Source organism: Tauraco erythrolophus, chromosome 1 (assembly GCF_009769465.1).
Source record: "Tauraco erythrolophus isolate bTauEry1 chromosome 1, bTauEry1.pri, whole genome shotgun sequence".
NCBI lineage: Eukaryota > Metazoa > Chordata > Aves > Musophagiformes > Musophagidae > Tauraco > Tauraco erythrolophus.
In genome coordinates this window covers 20585445-20610230 of record NC_141465.1, presented here as the reverse complement: position 1 = coordinate 20610230, position 24786 = coordinate 20585445, and positions in this window count along the sequence as shown.

Genomic DNA, 24786 nt, shown 5'->3' with positions numbered 1-24786 from the left:
ATATATCAGAATGAAGTCTTGAATTTTATGTATCCTGAGTTGTAAATTTTTCCTATGTTGTATCAAAGTGAGCATGTGAACTCTATACACAGAAGATGATGATGGGAAAAGAATGGGCCAAATTTAACCCCTCTTATATCTTCACTGAAGCCTGTGAGATGCACAGAGGTCGGTGAAGTTCCTCACAATTGAAAAGAGCAATCTGCATAGATCTCCTTGCAGAATTCAAGCCAGCTAGAAGAATTGTTTCTATAGGTGGAGGCTTAGGTTTGATCAACTGTCAAAAGCATCAAGTAGAAAAAAGCTGTAGCTAAAATAAAGTTACATGCATTATTTCACGTAAGGCCATATACAGTACCGGAGGGAGGGCAAAATGACTTCCTTTCTCTTTAGACTAGATTTCAAACAGCAAAACCAAGAAAAATGCTCACAAATGCCCTCTACTTTATTTCACTTGGATGAACCACCTATCTGATGTGGAAAGGGAAAAGTATTTTAATTTCTTTTTATGCAACAAATTTCATTTAAATTAAATAATCATTAGGATGCAGAATTTTAGTGAAGTTAAAAGTAGAATTTCAGTTAAGACAGGAAAAGCATTTCCTTGAATATTGACAGAAAAGCTAGGAGTGCTTCAGTAACAGGCACCATTACTGAAAAGGAATGTACAGAAACTAAATGGGACAGTTATCTCCAAAGCCCTTGCATTAATTTTTCTTGCCTTGTCTATCATGAACTGTCAGGTCATCCTTTTCACTACAGTTTCCAAGAGCTATTACATAACAGAGCTGCATGGGATGCTGAGGAAGTGTTTCCTACCTTTGCTTTGGGTTGTTAGTTTCTAACAAAACAGTTTCTGATGGAAAACATTGAACAAGAATTTGACAGAGAAATGTCTCATGTCCAAGATGACCTGTGACCAGAGCTTACTGCAATGTTTAGATCCAGAATCTAAACCTTTTTTACCGCCTAGTTCAGAGCAGAAATCTGAACAGGCACATCTCAGATGCAAACTCTAACCAGCAGGAGATCTGTTTACAGTAGGGGAAAACAGAAGAGAAGGAAAAAAATATTCTCTCTCTATTGCAGCCTCTCTCTCCTCAGCATGTCATACCAGCACCTCTAAAAGCAAAACTCATAAAAGCCAACCTTCCTCATTCAGGTACACATGCTCATAAGCACATTAAACAACAATAAGTCCAGCCTTTTGATCAGAGGTCACCACAAAGTGCATGCCAATAAACTTCCCTTTCTGTAGTGCATAATAGTACGTCACTCTTTAAACTTTTCAAATGTTTTTCAGAAGTTACCAGCCAGAAACAAAACCAGAGGAAAGAGCAGTGTGCTTTTATTTATCCAGGAACATCCTGCTGTCCCTTGTTAAGCACGTACTTAAAAACAGAGAGCTGATTCTTTTGCTCAGACACAGGCAGTGGATGGCATGCAGAAATATTTTCTGTGTATTTCATTAGTGTCAAGTGTCCAGCAGGAAAATTTTCCACTAGGTACAGACCTTTGATCTGACTTGCAGGCATGCACATCCAAAGACAACTTCATCAGTCAAAGCCTGCTGCTACAGATGTCTCAGGTTGTATCTTCAGACGTCACTGAAAACAGCAGACAAGTGGTGCTGAAGCAATAGCACGTGATTGAACAGGCCATCCAATTTGAATACACAGGCTATGCCATCCTGAGTCATTTACGTAATGCATGGGAAGCATTTCCCACAAACCAGTTTTCAAAACATACCTGTGGCCCAGGATGAAATGTACAAACCAACCAAATCATCGTTTGGTGGGCACTTGAGAGAGCATGGAGAAACACTGCTAAAAAGTTGTTTAAACAGGAAGAGAGATTTTGTGTGATTCATACAAAGTTTTGAAAACGGAAGATCCCAATAATTAAATGTTACGGAGGTGTAAGGGGCAGAGCTTTCACAGAAATTGTTTCCAGCTTCTGGTGTCTTCTCTTCCAGAGAAGATACTGATGTTTTACACCAAGAAAGAGACTAGGCTTTTTGTTTCACTGAAGGAAGTGGTAGGTGAAATGAAGCACAGTGAGAAGCAGCTATTTTCAGTTCTAGCACCGAGATTACCAGCAAAATCTCACTGTCCTTCACCCATGTTCTCAGAGAAAGTCCCTTGATGACAGCCATCTACTGCCTTAGTGCGGGGAGTTGAAAACAAGCAAAGAAATCCAGAAGATTTAAAGAGAAAAGAGTAAGTTACAGGGAAGCTAGAGAAATTTTTGAGCTGATCTTTTAGTATCGAGCGGTAATAACATTTCCTCATCTCTGAGTGATTGTGCTTCTCTGCATAACAAGTGGTACGATAAAGAACAGGCAGCCAGCATGTGTTAGGGCAGAGAAATACCTCCAGAGTTCATGTTCACATACAGGAGACGAGGAAAAGCTTGAGTCACACGCACTAGATCCAGGAATTAGAGTTGGTGCTTGTTCATCAAACTATTTGAATAATGCTTCTTTTGACGTGTAGATTGCTTCTTGAAAAAGAGCTGCCATATCCTTTTTTTCTTCTTTTCACACCACTAGAAGTGGAAGAGCAATTTCATATCTGATTTTCTATTGAATTCTTTTCTTAGTTTAGTTACAGCAGTCAAAAAGATAAAGCACTGAATTATCCAGCTCTTCACTGCTTATCATTTTTTCATAAGGAAAAGCTTGCTTTTCAAGCTACCTCAGTCCATCCATTCTTCTGAAGAAATACCTGCTTCTTTCGGGCTCTTTTCTTCCTCTTGTTTCTTTCTCTTAACATGAACAAGAGCCTGACAACAAGTGTGCAGGCAAACAAGCGTTGTCACAACTATAAACATAGAAGGAAAATAGCACATTTCTCTATAGGAAAATATTGAAAAACGCTGTTTACATGTATACAGAAATATATGATTTGGAAAAGACAACATACTTGACTTTTCAAATTTCTTTACTAATAAAGATGGGTGCTCTTTTTTGTTTTCACATGAGCACATGCCTCCTGAAAGTTACATCTTTAAAATATGTCAATAAATCATGATCAGGAACTGAAGTACCTGCCCTTTTGTCATTTCCAAGGAAGAATCTCTACCTGAAAGAAAGAAACAAAAAAAATCTTGACAAGAAAATGATTGTTGGAAAGTTGATAGCCTTCTAACTATTTCAGTAAGTTATCTGGAGAGACAAAGACCCTTTTGCATTAAATATAATGTGTTTTGTGCAAACAGCTTGAGAGAATCATATGTTAGAAGTCCGTACACATTGTACAACATCTGACTTAGAGAAATAGAAGAAGAAAGGAAATAGAAGAGAAAGGAAAAAAATGCCTTATAAATAATCAAGAAGTTCAAGGTCATTTTTGAAACATTGGATGGAAAACACTGCTTGCATAAGAATCTGGCTAGTCTGTAAACTTCAAAAGTATTGTTTCTTATATCATTTGCAACTATAAAATGAAAAGCTGTAGATGAGGTTTTTACAGGAAGCTAAAAGTGTTGCCGAAGTTTAAATTACCTTAAGCTCAATTAGATGGTTCGGAAAAATTATTGGTTTGATACGGTTGTTTCACACTAGCTAATCAAACTACCTGTTATCAAGGTTTAGCTAATTACTAGTCATGTACTTATTTTTGTGCAGCTCAGGTAGCTTTAGCAGTTGTTGAAATTAGGCCAATTTCTATTGCTTGAAAAGTCTGAAATAATAAAACCAAGGTCTACCGAGTATGAGCCTCAATGTCAAGCTGTGAATTTATGCTTGTGTAAAGTGAAAACAATTAGGAGCACTACCTGAACTGCCTAGGGCAACAGGGAAAGCAAAAAAAATAACTAGAGCAAATAAGAAGAAAATCATAACAAACCCCATAAGGAACAGATTAAAATGATTTTAGATTGTTCCTTCTTCACCTACGGACCACACACAGTCCGTCACCACTGAGAGGCTTTCTGTGCCAGACAGCCCATGTGGTTGCCCATGCGTGGCTGCAGGGACCTCCTGCAGTTGCCCTGTGCCTGTGGCCGTCCTCCTGCCCCAACAGCCTGGCACACAGACCCCCCCAGCGCAGGGCAGGAGGGAGAGCTGGGCACCCTTGGTGCCAGCTGTGCCTGCTGTTAGGCCAGCCAAGCAGAGCAGGTAGCCACGGAGCTCTCCGTGCAGCATTTCTGGACGTAAATCACAGGCTCTCTCCCCTGCTCAGGAGAGGAGTTTTTGACAATGGGTGTAGGAACATGGTGTCCTCAGAAGTGCTGCCTTTGTGTAAAGATCGGTCGCAAGTGGAAGGGTGGAGGGACTGATGGAGCAAATACATACATTTTGTTGCCGTGAAGAAAAAGGCTTTAGACAGGGAGAAGAAATTACCAAGTTTCTTACATTCTTCAGTGTTATAATACATTTTTGTCCACTCTCAGCTATCAGTTCATTATTTCAGCTCCAGTGCTACCTGCCATGTTATTCAAGTACCATACAGTAAATTTGTGCTAGGTAGTTTCCCTCCTTGCTGCTATTCATATTTCTGAAGGAGACAGCGCGCGGTTCTTACAAGAAGAAGCATTTAATTCACAGCCCTGCCATGGGCTCCCTGTGTGACCAGAGACAAGCCACTTAACCTTTCAGTGCTTTGGTTTCCCCTTCTCTAAAAAGGGAAGAATAACAATCCATTTCTTACCTTTTATTCACTTTGTCTGCTTAGACTGTATGCTCTTTTAGGGTGGAGGTTGTCTGCACTAAGTTACAGTACTGCAGTATTTATCAGTATAAAGATAGCAGTTGCTCGTGTAAAATAGTTCAGAATTTTTATTTTCATAGATGAAGTTCATCACTATCTGAGAGAGTGCAAAATGTTCCAATGTTCTTTTAAAAAGCAAGTAAATTGCTCCACACTGCCTATGCTTACAGATACTCTGCTGTCAGCCTCTAACAGTGGCATTTAAGCAGCTCTGTGCCTGGATTCCCAGTTTCTGACAGCTGAGAATCTTACAGCCAGAGAGGGGATTATGGACTGCCTTGTCTCTGAATGCCTCAGCTTTCTTGTTCGGCACATCGTTAATGTGATTTTAATGTAGACTTGCCACTGTTACGTTCTTGCTTGATGTAGTAGTGGTAATATGCAGAGTAGCCATAAGAAACACAATATTCCTTGTTTCAGCCCAGAATGTGCGACAATTTGGAGACTTAAATTGTTAGACTGCTAACACTTTAATGCAGCCAGCTACTTTTGTATTACAAAGAAAGCGAAAGAAAAAACGCGTGTACCGCCTAGCTAAGATTCCTGACTCCCTGTTAACACACGGCTAGATTCAAGCACACACCTTCCATCTTCAGCATGAGAATTTGTGACTTTGTTTTGAGGGTGGGAGGAATGGACACATTAGTCTGTATTGAGACTTAACGTGAAATATGGTAGAATTGCCCGATAATCTTTTGGCAAAGGAAGAGCACTTGTCTTTTATGCTATTGACCATGCGGTTGTGTCTATAGGCTTTACTTAAGATGCCATAGAGAGTATGTTTGTTCTCCCCTACGTGAGACATATCTCTCTATCTTCAAAAAAATAGGATACAACAACTGTACCTGACCATGAAGCCCATTTTACAGAATTCAGAAAGGCTGATTCGCCCTCCCTAGTAAATTTATACTAAGATCTTGCGGAAGACAGGTGCAGAAAGTGAGTATGAGGGGCTGTGATGAGGAAATACGTCTCATCCAACTACCAGTACTGTTGAATTATTAATATGCTTTCTAACAAAGGCTATAACGTGGATGACAAGAGCAATAGCAATTAGATATGTTACCACTACGAAAAATACTTTTTGCCCTATTCGTAAGACAGCTGGGACTTTCTGATGGTTGAACTTTTAAAAAAGCCTGTACTGAGCTCTTTTCCTGATTTATTTTTTTTAGCTTCACATTCAGATTTATTCAGCATACAAACTTACTAGTAAAATTCGAATTTTGTGCCCAAGATTGTGACTTACATTTGCAGAAATAGCAAAGTTCCAAATCACAGTGATAATACAGAAATCATTTTTTAAAATTTAAGTCAGTTCTGTATATTACTGATGGCCCAGGTTTCTAGGAATTTAGGAGGCTGAAGGTTCATAGCTTCATTCAGCAATGGAAGATTGCCTTTGAAGTACAGGTAGGAAAATATTTAAAGAATTTCAAATCCCATCTTTATTTTTAATCAGCCAAGAGTGTTGTGTTTTTTCTTAAATTCTATCCTCTGTCAGCTCTTTTCAAGTAGCTTCTTTCAAAAATTAGAGGATCTGATTAAATGACAGAGGTAGAGTAGAAATTCTCATGACGTTCACAAAAATCAGAGGCTTAGAACTGGGTTTTAATTCACTCTCAAATTTTTTAAGTGTTAGTCATCCTGATTTATAAGTGAAAGTGGGTTTGTATCAACTTTGTTATGAATCATATTTTTCAGTGTAAAGCAGTCATACCAAAATATGATTTGGAATCAGCTGGACTGCAAAAAACTACACAAACCTAATTTAATATTAAAAAGCTTCATTGAACTAAAATGAAAAAAAAAAAAAATTATTTGTATTTTATATAGAGGTACCTGGTTAGATTGACCTATTCAAAGTTTTACCTGCTACTTTGTTCAATGAAAAATGATGTCATTACCTGGTAATGTTTGGAAATAGTTTGAATTTTTTTTTATCAAAAACTATCAGTGTTAATAAAGATTATGGTTTGATGTAGTAATGATAGTTCTACTGCTTTACATGCAAGCAGAGGTTCATTATTTGCTACAAAGCTGAAAAAAGTAAAATTTTTGTAGGGTGAGATCATGCACACATTCACACATGAAATATTTCCATCAAAAATATCTCTTAGTGTTGGAGAGGATGTTATTCTGAAGTCTTGCCTCTTCAGGGCATCCTGGAAGCCATGAGCTCCCTCCTTAAGAGGGAACAGTTCCTTTTCTGTTAACAGGGAAAATGAATGAGCCTACAGTTTTCTTCTCAATGCAAACAGCAAACGTTACTCCAGGTATAGCTCCTAAACTAGTCCTGTAGTCCATAATCACCAGAACCACAACCAAAATCATTTGCTATCAAAACAAAACAAGGAAAACAACGAACAGAAGGCAAATACAAATTTCTAAATATTTCACTGTAATCACAAATTGTCAGAGGAAAACTGTCAAGACTAGAAGCAGCAGAGAAAAGCTGTTCATTTAGTAAGCAACTGTAGATGGTAAAATGTAATTATCGCAAAAGCAAACTTTGCTAGGGGAATAACCATGAGATTGTTAGAGTAAAAGGTCTCTTCACATTTTCAATACAACAGGCTGAGAGTTCTCTGGAGAAAACTTCTTAATAAAACCACAGATGCAGGAGGTTCTTTCAGCCCTCATTCTTGTGCCTCTTGTAATAAGCTTACAAAGCAAATAAAACTTACCTGTTTGCAGGAGTGACCACGTGTGGAAGATGAACAGAAGTCTTGCTCAGTATTCATTGGCAAAATAATATAATCAGATTTTAGAAAATAAATCATTCTTGACTCACAGGCTAAACTACTAATTTGGATTCAAATTCTTCTTCCAGCCTTTGAAAACTGTGATAACTCTTTAAACTCGCTTTTAGGGATGCAGTAAAAGTGACCAAGAGTAGTAAAACCCAAGTTCATTCTGTGACTAGTTTTCTAATCTTAAGCATAGAGCTAGGATACAACTAGATATAGGAGATAAAAGAAGTATCAGCTCATACTGATACTTACATCAGCTCATACCATGCACTTAACAGTTTCTACCTACAATTTCCCTCAAGACTAATTTTTCTCAGAAGTATCTCTAGTACTGTAAATGAATTTATTTCTACATTTTAAAGTCTTCAGTTTCTACAGTTTTATTTAAATATAGTCATCTCTGTCTTTGCCATACTGCTTACAAAACTGTTATTGAGAGCTCCTAATTGGCTTTATTACTACTCAGTTGCCAAAATAGAGTTCCTAGCCAGGGACCTCTTAGCTTTTATCCCCTGCATGGGTACGAAGCTCTACTGAAGACAATGGGGGAACTCACACACATTTTGAGGATCAGAGCTATATATTGCAAAAGGATAAAAATAAAGTTGATAATAAATGTTAAAGATACTTATTCGTTTTCAGCTTACTAAGAAAAAAAATCCAAATGCAACCCTTTAGGACTGGGAGAAGGTTTGGAGTAACCAGAAGCAATTTGTACCTCCACTTGCTTACTTCCCACAGGACTGATTCTGTAAATCCCCCCTATACATGTCGAAGTCCAGTCAGCTTTTTGAAGGTCCAAAAGGTCTTTTGAGAAAGTCTTGGAATTGTTTCATCAGTTTAGCCTGTTCATTTGGGAACAGGCACTTTGATGCTCTGAACATCTGTATTCGCTTCTTGCTTTTCCAGTCCCTAAGGACCAGAAGTTCTTTGAACCGAGAAATCAGTGATGTTGCCTGTGTAGTTTATTTAAAGACCAACCTGCTCTTGATAAGTGACCTTAGCTCAGCAACAAATGTTTGATTAATAAATCTGATGACAGTGCTTCACATTTCTCACTTTATTCTACCGATCTTTTTCAGGCAAAGCTCCCACTGAAGTTAAATGGAGTTATGCTCTGATAAAGATGGTTGCTCTTAACTTAGCACCCGCTCCTTTACCTGTGGATTAGTGGTTTGTTTGCGGTATCTTAATCACCTTTTCTGATATGATTAAAGAGCCACCATTGTCTTAAGTTTCAGGGCCATAACATCCTATTGATTTTTAAGCAAACTCCCCATTAATTTCAGTAGGAAGCTCTACCTTAAAAAAAAAAAAAAAAAATCATCATCATCATCATCATCATCATCAATGGTATATTATGGCTCTTAGAAGGTAAACAGGACAGGAGAAATCATTTGAAGATGTTTCAGGCATTACAAAGGGATTTTGTTTCAAAACATGAGGAAATAAGACCACTGCATTGTCTGAGATTTCTTATTGATTTCCAGGCACCAACAATGTATAGAGAGCAAATATACAATGTTCATAGCTGTCTGAGGGGAAGATAATAAAACCTACTGAAATTATGGTGCTAACCATGTCCAGTGCACAACTGTAACAAGAGCTGTTTGATGGTAAGTTTTGCAAGGGCAAAGAGTGAGTGTAGTTTCCTCCAGATCAGTTATTTCACAGCTAGACTTGGACAGAGAAAATATCTTTCTTCTAACCCATAAAAACTGTGATTTTAAAGTTTGGAGGGGGGTGTTGTTTGTGGTTTGGTTTGTTGGGGTTTTTTTTGTCTTTTTAAATAACATTAAATTGCTGATAGCACACAACATTTAGGTCTAGAATACAGATTTTTAGTAAAAACAGAAAAAAATCTTAACTAATATAGAGAAAACCTTCAACTTGTACTACTATAAATTTTTTCCAAAGGAAAAAGAATAAAAAAAAAGTACTTCACTGAAAAAATCTTGCATTCTCTTCCTGTAATTTCATCTGTTGTTGATCCTGTGAGGACATTGTAATGAGGAGCTACGAGACTCCAGCAGAGACTGATTCTCTTCTTCAACAGCATCTCTGAAGCTTGCTCTCTCTCAAAGCCCAACAAAACTTCACGGCGCATTAGCCTGTCAAATAAAATCTCTAATATATGCTCTTCCGTTCCTTGTTCATGTGGTGTTTAGCTTCGCTACAAAATAACTGTCCTCATCAGGTTATTCTTCACGTTAGTGCAGGTAATTTATTGTGATTGCTAGCATTGTAAAACTATCGGAGCCAAATGGATGATAGCTCTCTATCCCACCCAGGAATAGTAGACTCGTATCTAACCAAGCGTGGAGAACAAGGAGAGGCAGCTTGGGTTCACCTGCAGCCAGCCGTGCATGTTGTGTCAAATAGCAGTTAGACTCATTAGTAAGCCCCTGTTGGTACCTTCTTCCTCTATTTGCTGCTATTTCCACTCTAACAAAGACTCAAAGAGTGAGTGTGCTTGAGCACTACGTAAGTCCGTCTTTGCACAGTCTACAGCCTGAATGATCACATTTAATCCCTTGCGTACAGACTGAGGTCAAGGCTGTCAAACTACAGCTATATCTCTAAAGCTGAAAATTTCAGTTGCTAGTGTCTAGAATGAAGAATCGAAGTCTCTCGATGGGGCTATAATAGATACACTCTCTGTATATTGACATAGGTAGGTCTGTAACATATGCTCAGCAGTAGGTTACACGTTACGTCTGACAATGTCAAACAGTATTATTCTCTCCACTTCCCTTTCTTTATTTGTACTTGGAGAGAAGATATTTGATCTTCCTTCCTTAGGAAGATCAAATTCACATTCAAATTACAGGAAGAGGGGAGAGATGTACTCCTCTCATGTCCTGGTGTGGTAGTAACAGTCAGAACTTGGAAGGAAAAGATTCTTGTCCCTGAAGAGTTTTCTAAGGATCTCACATCTTTACTCTTCCCACCTTACCTCTGCGAACAATTGCAAAAACCTTAAAACTGTGTAAATTGTACAAAGGAAACAAACAAACAAAGCAAGCTATTAGTAATTTAGTAGTTTTTTTTCTTTTTAATTTGTGTTGGGTTTGCCAACAAGTCAACAAATAATTTCTTTTAATCCAAAAATGTAATGAAACAAGGAATGAATCTAAATGAACAACTAACTGCTCAAAATGAAAGGTCTATGTAATCAGCTCCACCCTATGAAAATACTTGAGCTCCCCTGTGAGTCCCTGTGATGATTTCTCTCCCTGTCCCCAGGGAGAAATCATTGCATTCAGTATGGCACATTCTCCCACTTCTAACCAGCTGCTGTGACTCTCCTTGCTGCCCAGAAAGGGCACCCCCCAACACACACTTCCATGGGACAGCTTCCTAAAAAAAACCATGCAACTCCCAAAATGGGAGAGAGAGAAATTACTTTTCTAACACAATGGTGCTGAAGCTACCTTTACAGACCTTTCTTCAAATGCTATGTGCTGACTATTCAAGGAGAAAAATGATTGAGATGTTATTTTGTCTCAAAGTGAGGCTGAAAATGCAGTAACATCTCCAATAAAACTCTCAAGGGGAGTTTCAGCTTGCAATCCTAGTCCACTTTCATGATCGATGAACAATCCATGGATTCCAAGGTCTGTACAAATTCATATGCATGCAACCCCAGGACTGCTCAAAAAATAAAGAAGTTGTCACAATCTATTAGCTTACAGATGAGCTTTTGAATGAGCTTTTAATGACAAATATGCACAACAGATCGTTATAGTTCTGAAAATGAAGGTGAGTCAAATAAGTAAAGGGAATTCACACAATACACATTTTAAGACTCTCATATCAGTTTTGCATTTACCTGAGAGACTCAAATGGCTCCTACAGAGCAATTATGCCACTCCAGAAACATAGCACATTTCTGGACAATGCTGCTCTAAGAAAAAACATGTGCAAATATTCAGAACATTCCTCACACCACAAGAATCCAATTCAGAATTGAAATCGAAGCTGTGTCCTGAATGCATTGCACCCGGAGATTGGCCTTTCCTGCAGCTCTGAGACAAGCTGAAAGCAAATCATAATGTGTGAAGGAAACTTTTTTTTTGTTATTCAAAACAGAATTCCTCTGGAACTGTGGCTGTAAAGTCACCCCTTGAATTTCTTTGAATTCCAAATGCATCTCCTTCCTTGAGTAGTAGTGTTTAGTATTTAATAAGAGGGAGAAAAGGTGATTCCACTTTTAAAAATACTCCTGGTATAGGTGGTGAATTTCAAAGCACTCTACTTGTTTCTGTTGTTATCTCAGAGTGCGAATGTCACAGAATAATTCTGCTGTTATTTTTCCACGTTATTTCTTGAGTTAAAAGTCCTGACTGCTATACATTCCAAGGTTGCTGATTTCCACTGCAATTCTTCTGCTTTCAAGCTTACATAATTTATACCACTTTGTCTGCCACCTTCATACCCAGCAGTCATCTTCTTAAACGTTAAAGTAATATAAGCAAATTTTAGTCATGCTTTTACTTAAAACAATATCATACAACACACAAAGTCTTTGTGTTGTCAAAGGACTACAAATCACAGACCAGCTTTTTTTCTTATTTCAGTTCTGTTTGGCTCTAAGATGAAGTACCCTGGCATATATTCTGTTGTATTGTTTGCATTTGAAAATCGTAGAGAAGCATTATCAAATGTCTCTGTAATCATACAAGATGATCTAACTGAAAGAAAGATCATATAAGCTGTTGTCAGAAGCAAAGGACAGCTCAGTGAAACACGATAAAACAAACAAAAGAGGCAACAAATGAATCAGAAGAATTGCCCCATCATACAGCATCTGTCACTGAACTAAGGTTACACAGTAGCAACAACACAACTGTCTTCAAATAATCCACCTAGGTAACATCATTGATTCTTCAGTTCAAAACGATGCTGCTCTTTCGGGACTAAATATAAATGCTGATGTTCAGAGCATCAAAAGTCTTTGCTTCAGAAAGGAGCACTTAGGTGGATGAAACAATTCTGAGACCTTCTCAGAGGATCTTTTGACCTCTGAAGGAGCTGGATGGTATTTGCCGTGAGGTGCGGGGATTTGCAGAGGAGGCTCCCTTGGGGCTCAAACAGTTGGAGCTTTTGACCCATGCTAGCCGTGGCCGTGGGCCTGGCACCTGGGTGCAGGGTAGAACAAGGAAGCTTTGCAGTGGACGAGGTTACTTGGCACGAAAGACAGATAAGGCAACAAAGAGCTGCTTGCAACAAGAAAAAGAGACTATATAAACGAGGTCAGGCTTTCAAGGGAGCACTGGTGGCTCTCTTGCTCTTCTCAAGGTTCTGGATATTTTAAACAGTCTGGCTAAAGAATGGTAGATATTGGGTTTACTCTCCTCTATAATATATTATAGATTTTCCTAGAATGCACATAGCCACAAGTAGCAAGCAAAGCATACCGTTTCTTTGGTCTTGCGTGAGAATGCCACTGACTCTTCTGAAAAACAGCATAGCGCCGCACAAGTGAATCTCCTGAGAAGGTTGTTTTGTTGTTCACTATAGAAGAGGGAGCAATCCTTTTCAGACTCTTTCTCTGGAGTTAAAATAACTCAGAAGAGAGAGCTGCAGACAGGCTCTGACTTAAATGACTATTCCTTGCTCTTATTTCTGGCTATTCATTATTATATTTTATGCCTGTTTACCTGTTAATTAGGAAAAAACACAGTCAAATCTTATAAAGTTTGTAAAGAAAAGAGCTCTAATGAAACAAAACAGAGTACCATGTGATAAAGCCCTGGTAAGAGAGGCCCAAGAAAGCTGGGCAGTATTCAAGGATCACCTCCTCCAATTTGAGGAGCAGAACATCCCAACAAAGAGGAAGTTGGACACAAACTCCAGAAGGCCTGCATGGATGAAGAAAGAGCTCCTGGATAAACTAAAACACAAAAAGGAAACCTACAGAGGGTGGAAGCAAGGACAGGTAGCCTGGGAAGAATACAGAGAAATTGTCCAAGCAGCCAAGGATCAGGTTAGGAAAGCTAAAGCCCTGATAGAACTCAATCTGGTCAGGGACATCAAGGGCAACAAGAAAAGCTTCTCTAGATATATCAGTGATAAAAGGAGGACTAGGGAAAATGTGGGCCCTTTCCAGAAGGAAACAGGAGACCTGATTACCTGGGATATGGAGAAGGCTGAGGTACTCAATGACTTTTTTTGCCTCAGTCTTCACTGGCAAGTGCTCTATCTGCACTTCCCAAACCACAGAAGGCAAAGGCAGGGACGGGAGAATGAAGAACCACCCACTGTAGGACAAGATCAGGTTCAAGATCATCTTAAGGAACCTGAAGGTGCACAGATCCATAGGACCTGATGAGATGCATCTGTGGGTCATGAGGAAACTGGCAGATTAAATTGCTAAATCACTATCCATCGTATTTGAGAAGTCGTGGCAGTCCAGTGAAGCTCCCACTGACTGGAAAAGGGTAAACATAGCCCCCATCGTTAAAAAGGGAAAAAAAGAAGACCCAGGGAACTACAGGACAGTCAGTCTCACCTCTGTGCTTGCCAGGATCCTGGAGCAGATGCTCCTGGAAACTATGCTAAGGCACATGCTAAAAAAGGTGGTGATTGGTGACAGTCAACATGGCTTCACTAAGGGCAAATTATGCTTGACAAATTTGGTGGCCTTCTATGACAGGGTTACGGTGTTGGTGGATAAGGCAAGAGCAACCGACATCATCTACCTGGACTTATGCAAATCATTTGACACTGTCCCACACGACATCCTTGTCTCTAAATTGGAGAGATACGGTTTTGATGGATCGACCACTCAGTGGATAAGGAATTGGTGGAGTGATCTTATAGCAGCCTTCCAGTACTTAAAGGAGGCCTACAGGAAAGCTGGAGAGGGACTTTTTACAAGAGTATGTAGTGATAGGACAAGGGGCAATGGCTTTAAACTGAAAGAAGGTAGATTTAGATTAGCTATAAGGAAGAAATTTTTCACTCAGAGGGTGGTGAGGCACTGGAACAGGTTGCCCAGAGAAGTTGTAGATGCCCCATCCCTGGAAGTGTTCAAGACCAGGCTGGATGAGGCTGTGGGCAACCTGGTGTAGTGGAGGGTTTCCCTGCCCATGGCAGGGGGGGTTGGAACTAAATGATCTTTGAGGTCCCTTCCAACCCAAACCATTCTGTGATTCTATGATGGTCACACCCAAAGTGTTGCAGTCAACTGCTCAATCTCCAAGTAGAGAGCAGTGACAAGTGGCGTTCCTCAGAGGTTGGTATTGGGACTGGTGTTATTTAACATCTTTGTCGGTGACATGGACAGTGGGATCGAGTGCACCCTCAGCAAGTTTGCTGTGGACACCAAGCTGAGTGCAGTGGTCAACATGCTGGAGGGAAGGGATGCCATCCAGAGGGACCTTGACAGGCTGGAGAGGTGGGTCCATGCAAACCACATGAAGTTCAACAAGGCCAAGTGCAAGGTCCTGTACATGGGTTGGGGCAATCCCAAGCGCAGCTACAGGCTGGGTGGAGAATGGATTGAGAGCATCCCTGAGGAGAAGGACTTGGGATGTTGGTTGACAAGAAGTTCAACGTGAACTGGCAATGTGCGCTTGCAGCCCAAAAAGCCAACTGTATCCTGGGCTGCATCAAAGGAAGCATGGCCAGGAGGTCCAGGGAGGTGATTCTGCCCCTCTACTCTGCTCTCATGAAACCCCAGCTGGAGTACTGCGTCGAGCTCTGGAGTCTTCAGCACAGGAAAGACATGGATCTGTTGGAGCAAGTCCAGAGCAGAGTCACAAAGATGATCCAAGGGCTGGAGCACCTTTCCTATGAAGACAGGCTGAGGGAGTTGGAGCTGTTCAACCTGGAGAAGAGAAGGATCTGGGGACACCTTCTAGCAGCCTTCCAGTACCTACAGGGGGCCTACAAGAAAGCTGGAGAGGGACTTTTTGCAAGGCTGTGTAGTGATAGGAGATGGGGCAATGGCTTTAAACTGAAAGAGGGTAGATTTTTTATTAGATCTAAGGAAGAAATTCTTCTGAGGCTGATGAGGTACTGGTACAGGTTGCCCAGAGAAGCTGTGGATGCTCCATCCCTGGAAGTGTTCAAAGCCAGGTTGGATGAGGCTCTGAGCAACCTGATCTAGTGGAAAGTGTCCCTGGCCATGGAAGGGGGATTGGAACTAGATGATCTTTAAAGTTCCTTCTAATCCAAACCATTCTATGATTCTATGATACTAAAACTTCTATAATTAAATGAAAGATCTCAACAATTTAAACATCACTATGTGTATCAATAAGTTGTAAAAGCTGGAAAAAGCTGGCTTTCCATACAGAGACTCCTATAGTAAGAATCAAATGAATTTTTAATAGCTTCATTCCCTTTCCCTGAGTGTATAGTGTCTAACTATTTCTGTGCACATATACAGTAATGGAAATGTAGGTAGGTGGTATAAACAGGATGTTCTTCAAGATATGAAGGATGTTTATTTTTATTCTGCACTGAAGCAGAATAAATATCTCGTAGACAAAGGAAAATTATTTTTATCACAGAAATTAACTATTTTTCTTTTGAAGGAAAAAAATCTTCACCTGGGACACCCATGTTCACTGACACAAAAGAACATTGAGTATTAATTTTGAAACAGCATTCAGACTTTGTTATGGCATAGCTTCATTTTTAATAGGAATGGCTTGCATTCTGAATCTGCAAAGCTGCACATGAAATTAACTTCTTCATTTAAAACAAGTTTTAGAAGAAGAGAAGAAAATTACACATTTTCAAATGTTATCTATTTCTTAAAAGAGAAGCTGCATAGAACGCTACGTTTGGGTAGAGTTGCTGTAGTAAAGCTAATTTCTCACAATTATACAGTATCATGCAAACCCCTTGGGATACCAATTCTATTATATTTTATTGTTCCTGAGTTCAGTGAAATTCTTTAAAGAGACCATTTTACCAATCAAGCTAACAGCAATTCTGAAAATGTTGTAGTAATCTGTATTCTTTATTAAGCATATGTTTGCTGACTAAACAAATTACTCTAGTTTTATTTCCATAACATAACAGCTCTGATGCTATATTTGTCTGCAAGTCTATTGAGTGATTTGCTGCCACAAAGAAGTAAGAGTTTTGGCAATGAACAAGATCCAACTGCAGAACCAAACCTTAATTTCGCGGAACGCACCTGATCACGCTCATAAAATGGTTATATTCTGCTGTTCTTTATTAACATCACTGAACATTTAAGTCTATTAAGATGCATTTCATTACCTCTGCCAAATGCAAATGACTTTCAACCTTTTCAGAGCAGTAAGATTTATCGTACAGTTTAAAGAATGATTGTGCCTTCTTTCTTATACAAACAGGATTTGTTTTCATGAGTACGTTCCCAGCAATTTAGCAGCTATAATTCAATGGGCTTGATACAATCCTGTAAATATTTGCAAAGGAATTTGAATAACAGCCCTGGCACATCTACTTTGATTTACTGAGAGATACTTGCAGGAATGCTGCCACGAATCACAGTGTAGTTAACACTGTCACTAGTGGAGTAATTAAACAGTTAAACTACCATACTGCGCAGAGGGCAACTCAGTCTATAACTCCTGTTACAAACAAGGGTGCTGTTTTATGATAGGACATGGGATGAGAGTTATGGCAAAAGGTAATTTTTATGAGGACATTTTCGTCCCCATACTTTGACATTTATACATCACAGAAAATAGGTCATGGAATTAATAAGCTTAGTGTAAATATATGAATATGCCTTAGCATATGTAGATCAGAGGAAATTAAAGTTCCAGTCCAGTTTCAGAACACATGGAAGTTCTTGTAGGACTTTAGCCTGAGAGGTCCATTTCCCCATTTGAGTGGAAAATAGTCTGTGCTATTAAGGCATCAAAACATCCCGCAAATCACAGAAAATAATACTACAATCACTATTTCTTCTATTCATCATTTTCTGTTCCTTGTACCCACCACCTGATATGATGGCAAACACAATTCTACAGTCACTGCTTCTTCCATCCATCACCCTCCGCTCCTTGTCCTCCCTCCCCATTAGGATAGATAAGATTAACTCTACTAAGTACAGCTGATAGAGGAAGCAGGTATGCAGCAGGTCCACCCCACTGCACTAGTAATTACTAGTATAGAGATGAAGGCAAAATAGCTACTCAATTCAAAGCAGGGATGAAGATGTTCCCCAGCCACTGGCAGGGTTGCTGAGTAGCAAACTAACCCATATTGATACAATGATAAACTATAGAAAAGATTATGTCACTGATCTCATTGGTTCAGTATTTATATTTTCCACTTATAGGTGCCCAAAATGATCTCGAGCCTTTAGTATAACTTCCTCAAAAAGGAAATTCTTTTGACATAAAAATATTGACCAGAACTGGAGTGCCAAATTATGTAGTTTTCCAAACTGCACATTTTTATTTTTGTCAGCCTCTAATCCGAACATAAGTAAAGATTCTGCAAACAGGCAGGGTTTTAAAATGGGTAGGGTTGTACATGTATCAGTTAAGAATCCTTTTAAAAGTCTCACTGATTGGATGTGAAACAGTAATTTGAAGTCAGTAGATACCTGGAGGTATTTCTGCTCTTCAACAGCCTGTAGAAGTTGTTACTCCATTTATTTTCCTGGCACCCTGAAAGAAATATGCTTTGCAAGCCTAGAGGACAGGCTATGTAATGTCATTCCTATAACCCTGAAACTGATCTAAGGTTCAAGCATGGGAATTATTTGAAGCTAATTGGAAGAAGGAAAGATGCATTGGGTAATAAAATGAAGTTAGAGCAATATATGAGCACCAGGAAGACTGTAATTACTTAGCACTGCTTTGAGAAAAATTTCGCCTTCCCTATCAAATACCAACTTTCTAGAATTGTTGTGGTAAAATTACCCTTGAAAAAAAATCTTATTACCTACTTAAAATATGTATTTCTGTATTAGGAAGTCTATAGATTTGTAAGGCATAACATTTTAACACGTAAGAGTTAGGTGTATTAACAGTTAGTCAGAAATTATTTCCCTAAATGACTCTCCCAGCCTCAGACTACCTTCTCCAAGAGAAAGACCTTTAGCTAATCCTTTTCGCAGTAATGAGGTCTCTGGGACAAAAGCCTATTGCTTAGTTTGGAACACAAATGGGAGCATAGACCTGCCTGGTTTTCAGGAGGATGCAGGAGCGCCAGGGCATCAAACAGGAGCCTGGTTTCCCTCAACCCAAACCAAGAGTGAGGCTACTCCTTTTTCAGAGCCTTCATCCTCACTGCCAGATTCTCCACCCTTGGTAGCTCTCTGGAAAGATCGGTAGTTACATGAGCCCTGAGCAGCATTAAACTGGGCCATGGCCATGGGCACAGAAGGACATTGCAGACCAGCTCTGGAGCCTTCCTTGTGCTCTGCCCTCGGGCTGCAGATAAAATCAGTTGGCAGGGGATATTGTAAGTCCAGGAGAACTCACTGGAAGGAAACAATTTCTCCTTCCACTGATAGGAAAGTCCTCATGCGCTGCAATAATCTGATTTCCAGAGAGAAATCCCTACTTGTGTGACTGAGTCACCAGTAGCCAGTTAGCCTACCTCTGAAGATCAGTCACTAAAGCTTTCTGCAAACCCCACAGCCACCCCTGCCAATGTGATTTGAAGCAGAGACTTCAAGACATGCTGCTTCTGGTAGAACATAAACACCTTTTAACTTGTGCCACTTGAGCAGTTCTGTAAATCCATACTGTTCCTTTGACTTTTCTAACAAATTCTGAAAACACACAGATAGCATTATTGTATTCTCTCACACAACCAGCAAGGTTGCTTTTTAAAAGTACAGTGATTGCCAGGACAGAATTACTATGTGGTACATAGTTATGGGTCTTAATATAGGGCAACTTTGGTTAGGAAAAGTTTGATTGATTGAAGGGACAAAAAAATTATTTCTTTGGCGAGGTGGTGAATAACACAATGCTCTTTACTTGTACTTAGAATCTTTCAGCTCAAACACCCTCATAATTTTTAGAAGTCCAAACCCACAGAACTCACTCTCTCTGTGAAGCGTTCCTTTACTGGACCGGAGTGCAATAATTACGAGGTGCCCTACACCTGGGTAGCAATTACAGGAACAGAGGTTTTGGCTAAACCTACACTAGAGAATTCCACACAGGAGCTTTAATTGCATGTCCAGCCATCTTCCTTCATGATCTGGCTTTAACCTGAAAGTGAGATTCTTTTTGGAGTTAATATCTAGCTTGCTGTCTATTTTGTTAATAACAGATGCTTCTTTGTTGTTGTGCTCATTTTCCATGCTTGATATATAAAACATATTTCACATAAGAGATTAAACAACAAAGTATGTGATATACAAAAGCTTTGGGCAATACTTTCTTTTATTTTATAGGATTCCAGGACAAAAGGAATTTTGAATGAAGAAATTTTGAATACTTCATTCTGCTGAAAAGAAAAATCTTGTATGCAATTTGAAAGTAGACATGCACACCTATAATGGATTTTTTCCCATATGCTATCCAAGAGACACTATTCTGGCTATTCAAACTATTGTTCTGGTTTTGTAACCGTATCTGCCTGTAATCTATAAATGTATACAGTACTATTTATAATAAAACCGTTTATGGCCACTTGATATATATGCACTATTTCAATTTGAAGTCTCTATGTACGCACTAGACATGACCAAAAAAAAAAGAGGGAACTGAATGAAAATTACAAGTTCAACATCACTTCACAATGTTTCCTAAGTCGTGTAATTACACCAGAGAACACCAAGCTAAAGCTACATATCTCGTATTAATTCTGTCATAGAAACACTCAACTCAAGTGGGTTCTCTACTCTGCAATCCCTTCCTACACGAGTATTATTCAAGTTCAATAACTAATTTTGCTGGAATAATTTAGAAGCTTTCAGATACCTGCTTAAAGTAATCACTTTTGCAGAGTAGACATCATGTCATTATTATTTTTTAAATAAAAATAACCACCATGATCAAGGGGAAAGTTTTATACTATGCCCCCAAGGCAGATTTAAGGGTTGACTCCAGATCGATGTCATTCCCTGCGAATTCACTAACCTTTATAAAAGGAACAGTAAAGCCCAAGTTCAGCAGACTTTCAGTTTCTACCTCACATACAACCTGAAGGCAAAAAGTGCATTAGTGAAACAATATTTTACATTGAATGATCTTCAAAGTCTGAATGGGATCTTTAAAATGTACTGGTCAACCTTAGCTATAGCTTTTAAATTCTTAGCAACGGAACTGGCCGGTAGGTATCAATGCATACTGCCAGATGGAGATTTTTACATTTCTACATAAAAGCACTGGAAAGATGTGAAGTTTTCCATGCAAGCTGTTCCACATGCTGACTCCAGCACAGAGTTTTACTGAGGCAAACGTAAGAGGTTATGAAAATGAGGTGCTTGAATCCCTTAAAGGAGGTCTGAGTTATTTTGGAGACCTGCAATACGCCGGGGGTATAAAGTTTCACTCTCAGAAAAATGGGACATAAATCCTTCCTTTCTTGAAGATCATGAGGACATTTGGCTGGATTATGATCAGAGTATATGAGGTGAACTGCTGCATACTGACAAAAGCCTTAGAAACCAAAGTAAGATTTTGCAACTTGAGGATTGCACAGGCATTTGTTAGTATGTTAAATTATCTTTTTTTTTATATAATCATCATAGTAGGTTTCCACAAATACAAGTATAAAATAATCTCATTTTCAAATTATATATATGCCATTATTTCTCTTTTCTCACATTCAGTAAAATCGAATTACCAAAATACAAACAAGCAACATACAGTATTTCATGTATTTCATAACAGATAAATAGATTAGAATCATCCTTATATCACAGCCTTAATTCTCCTGGCACACTATCCTCAGAAATAGAACTACCCAAACCCTATAACACTGGCTGCTATTCAATAACATGCAAATCGGACACTGTCTTCTCAATCCAACAAGCATATCTTGCTACCCATTTAAACTATTCTGCAGTTAATACTACAATGGTGAATTCGGAGTGGCAAAACAAGGTTGTATCTTTTAGATTAGATTTGATCTTGGAAAACATGTAAGAGTGTAATAGGCACCTCAATAGATACACTTATGTATAATGTGAGGTAGACATCAATTTGACTTAATCTGTTTTACCCTTGACTAGATTACAATTCCCACAGAATTAAACAGTGTTAATGATCCTTGGACTATATTCAGAAAGCCAGGCCCTGCAAAAAAGGGAGCCTCAGTTCAGTCAAACGCTTCATTACAAGGACATAATAAAGTACAGAATGTGAGTGTATTTGGGGAAACAGAGAAGTAGCTAATCATTCTCTCCAGAACCAACAAGCTCAAAACAACAAAGTGCTACACATTAGGGCTCTTGCCAGCCAGAAGGCAGACAGACCAACCAGGGACCAGACGAGAGGGGGGAAAAGGAAGGAGAAGGGAAGTGCAAAGCAATTTCCTAGTAAAGCACTCAAAAGACACACATTACTATCTTGTACCTGCCTTGACTACAGGAAATAGATTTTTTAGTTTGCAGCTGCTAATTTTAATTCACTGCCATTTCACTGTCACAAGAGAAATAAATTAAAATGCGTTCCTGAAAATAATCATGCAGGACTTCTCACGGCTTTTTGGTATGTTTTTGTTTGTTTGTTTGGTTTTTTATTTTCTTTTCATAGACCAATTAGCATCAATCCAGTTTGACGAATTCATATGAAACAATAAATGAAACTCCTACCTTTTCCGACTCACTGCTATCCAAGCCAATTGGGCAATTCAACTCAAAAGCACTAAAGGAAACAAAGATCCAAGGCAGCCATGATCAAACTAATGTTTCTTTTGTCTTCAAAGGTTTTGTATTAGGGTACCACACAAGCTAAAAATTTACAATAATCTGCCATACTAAAAGAAAAATAGGATCACAACATAATGCAATAATCCATGGACATTTTAAATTCTTCTTAAAATAGTGGTTGTTATACTTTTTTCTCATACCATGTTCTGTTCTGTTTCTACCCACCCATTGGACAGCTGCTGTCATGAGCCACATATTCCTCCCACATGTGTGGTGTCCAAGGTCCACCAGCCCTGGACATGTCAGGCAAGGATGGCACAATGATGAGACTTCATCAGCTTCTGGAGCTTAGTGTCCTCCGTCTTGTCCTTCTGTCTTCAGATTGATAGCTGTGTTCTGACCACATCAATGCTGCCACTACTGCCATGCTGTTGCAAGATCCTGAAAGGTAAAGTCATGAGTTCCCTCTGCTTCTGCTTTGCATTGCAGACATACTTGCCACCAAAGCTCTACCAGCTCTACTTCACCATCTAACCCTGGTCAATTCACATCAACAAATCCCTAATCAGCAGATCCTCAGCAAACCAAAGAGACAGGAAGTAATTTCTTCTGTCATTCAAAAGCCACCAACCTAAAATTTAACTTAAGAATGTCATCAACATGTTATCTGAAGCTGTTTTAGAAGGATTCAGCAGTATTGATCCTGATCCAAGACCATTTTTGATCTGCCTGGACTTCATAGTTACACAAAAGAAAGAAATTTTTCTCCCCAGTACAGGATTACATTGTCAAAGAAGTAGAAATTTAGCCCTGTCACCTTCTCTGAGGAGCAAGTTCAAGCCTGAGATCATGGTCTCAAGCAGAAAAACCCCCAATGTCTTCTAATTTATCACTGAGCTCCTGAACCGAGATAGCTTGTGCTTTCCTCAGCTTGGCAATCTTCCCTCGTTGCTGCTCTCACCACAGCTCAGCCTCTTTCACTCTCCAGAAGAGCCTGCAGCTCCCCAGCTACCTGAGCTGCAGTTTTCGTAGCAGCTGCTTTCAAGGTGGGAGCCTCATGAAAGCTGAGGGGCACGACTCTCTCCTTCATGAGCCAGTACAGCCAATGGTTGGTGAATTCATTTTCTGGTGAAGCTGTTTGAGACCAACAGCAGAGCTAAAAAGCTTGCCTGTCTCAGACTCCCACAGTAGAGTAAAGACTGCTTTTCTCTTCCTCTCACCCTAAAGAACGCTGGGCAAGGCTGCTTTTATAATGAAAATGCCCTCCCTGTCCCACCCCTAATTGCTTTTAAAATTACAATAATACTACCCATAGGCTAGGATGGTTTAGACAGGGGCTTACAGGTACCTGTTCCTGTTATTGATGTCCAGAACAAAGCTTCAACCAATCGAAAAAGCACTTGCTTTTCCTTTTTCGTTAAAAAACGTGGAATAAAGAGATCGATCTACTCCATGCCTCTAGACATTCTTTAAAATATGGCTGTCTAGCTTGTGGCAAAAGAGAAGCTTAGCATATAATGATTTTTATCCCAAAGAAGACTCCCTCCCTGCTGTTTGAGGATTCTTTTTTCCCTTCCCCCAAAAAACAACATTTGATAGCTGTCTAATTCCTGACGGAACTGCACACAGTTGCCTCACACCATACAGCGTGTGACCCAGATATGTAGCTTACTGCTTTGCAAAGCACATTCTCCTGCACTGACAGATAAATCAGTTTCTTGTGGCTGCTTAAAAACAGCAGCTGTAGCTGTTGGAGAAGTTCTCTGCAAGCGCAGCCGAAACACGAAATTGTGAGAGTAATCCACCACGCTCTCGACAAGCCGAAGGAGCCCGGTGCACATGCTGTCGCCAGCCCCCCTCCCTGCAACCCCACTGGCACAGCAACAAAGCTGGAAAATCCTTGAGGAACGGTGAAGGCTGTCAGCGGCGCTAATATGATTAGCGAAGGGGATCTGCTGCTTTTCCTCGCGCAGACGTGTCAAGCGCAAGGATCGTTCAACTTGGGCACTCCTCTTATCTGGGTCATCTCTGCTGTAGGCCCTAAGGAGACATAAAAGCCTTCAATCCATGCTAATGCTGTCAGAGCTAGCCTGATAATCTTGTCACTTTTCCTCAGGTGTCAGCATAATTGGGCTTGGCCAAGAGGTAACTCAGCTACTCGTGTCTATGCCGTCGCTTTCGGCCGAGGGCGCTTGTTCCGTTCCTCTCTCATGTCACGTTCCATTACAGATGAGCCCCTGAAGTAGACCCAAGTAGGTAAAAAAGGCTTGCCCAAATGGTATTTCTTTCCCCACACTGAGAACGTTAAGGACCTAAAAGAATGATAAATAAGCGAGAAAAGAGCCTCCTTCTACCTAACCTGACTTAATACAGTATTTCTTCTCTGATGGTCTCCAAAATCTTTTGGGATAGGAAGCTCTAAAACATAATAATATAAACAACATTATAAAAGAACTAGTGGTAAGTAGAGGTGGTTTTAGAAACTAATGGAGTAAAAGGATCTCAATTGCAATTCTTCATCTAG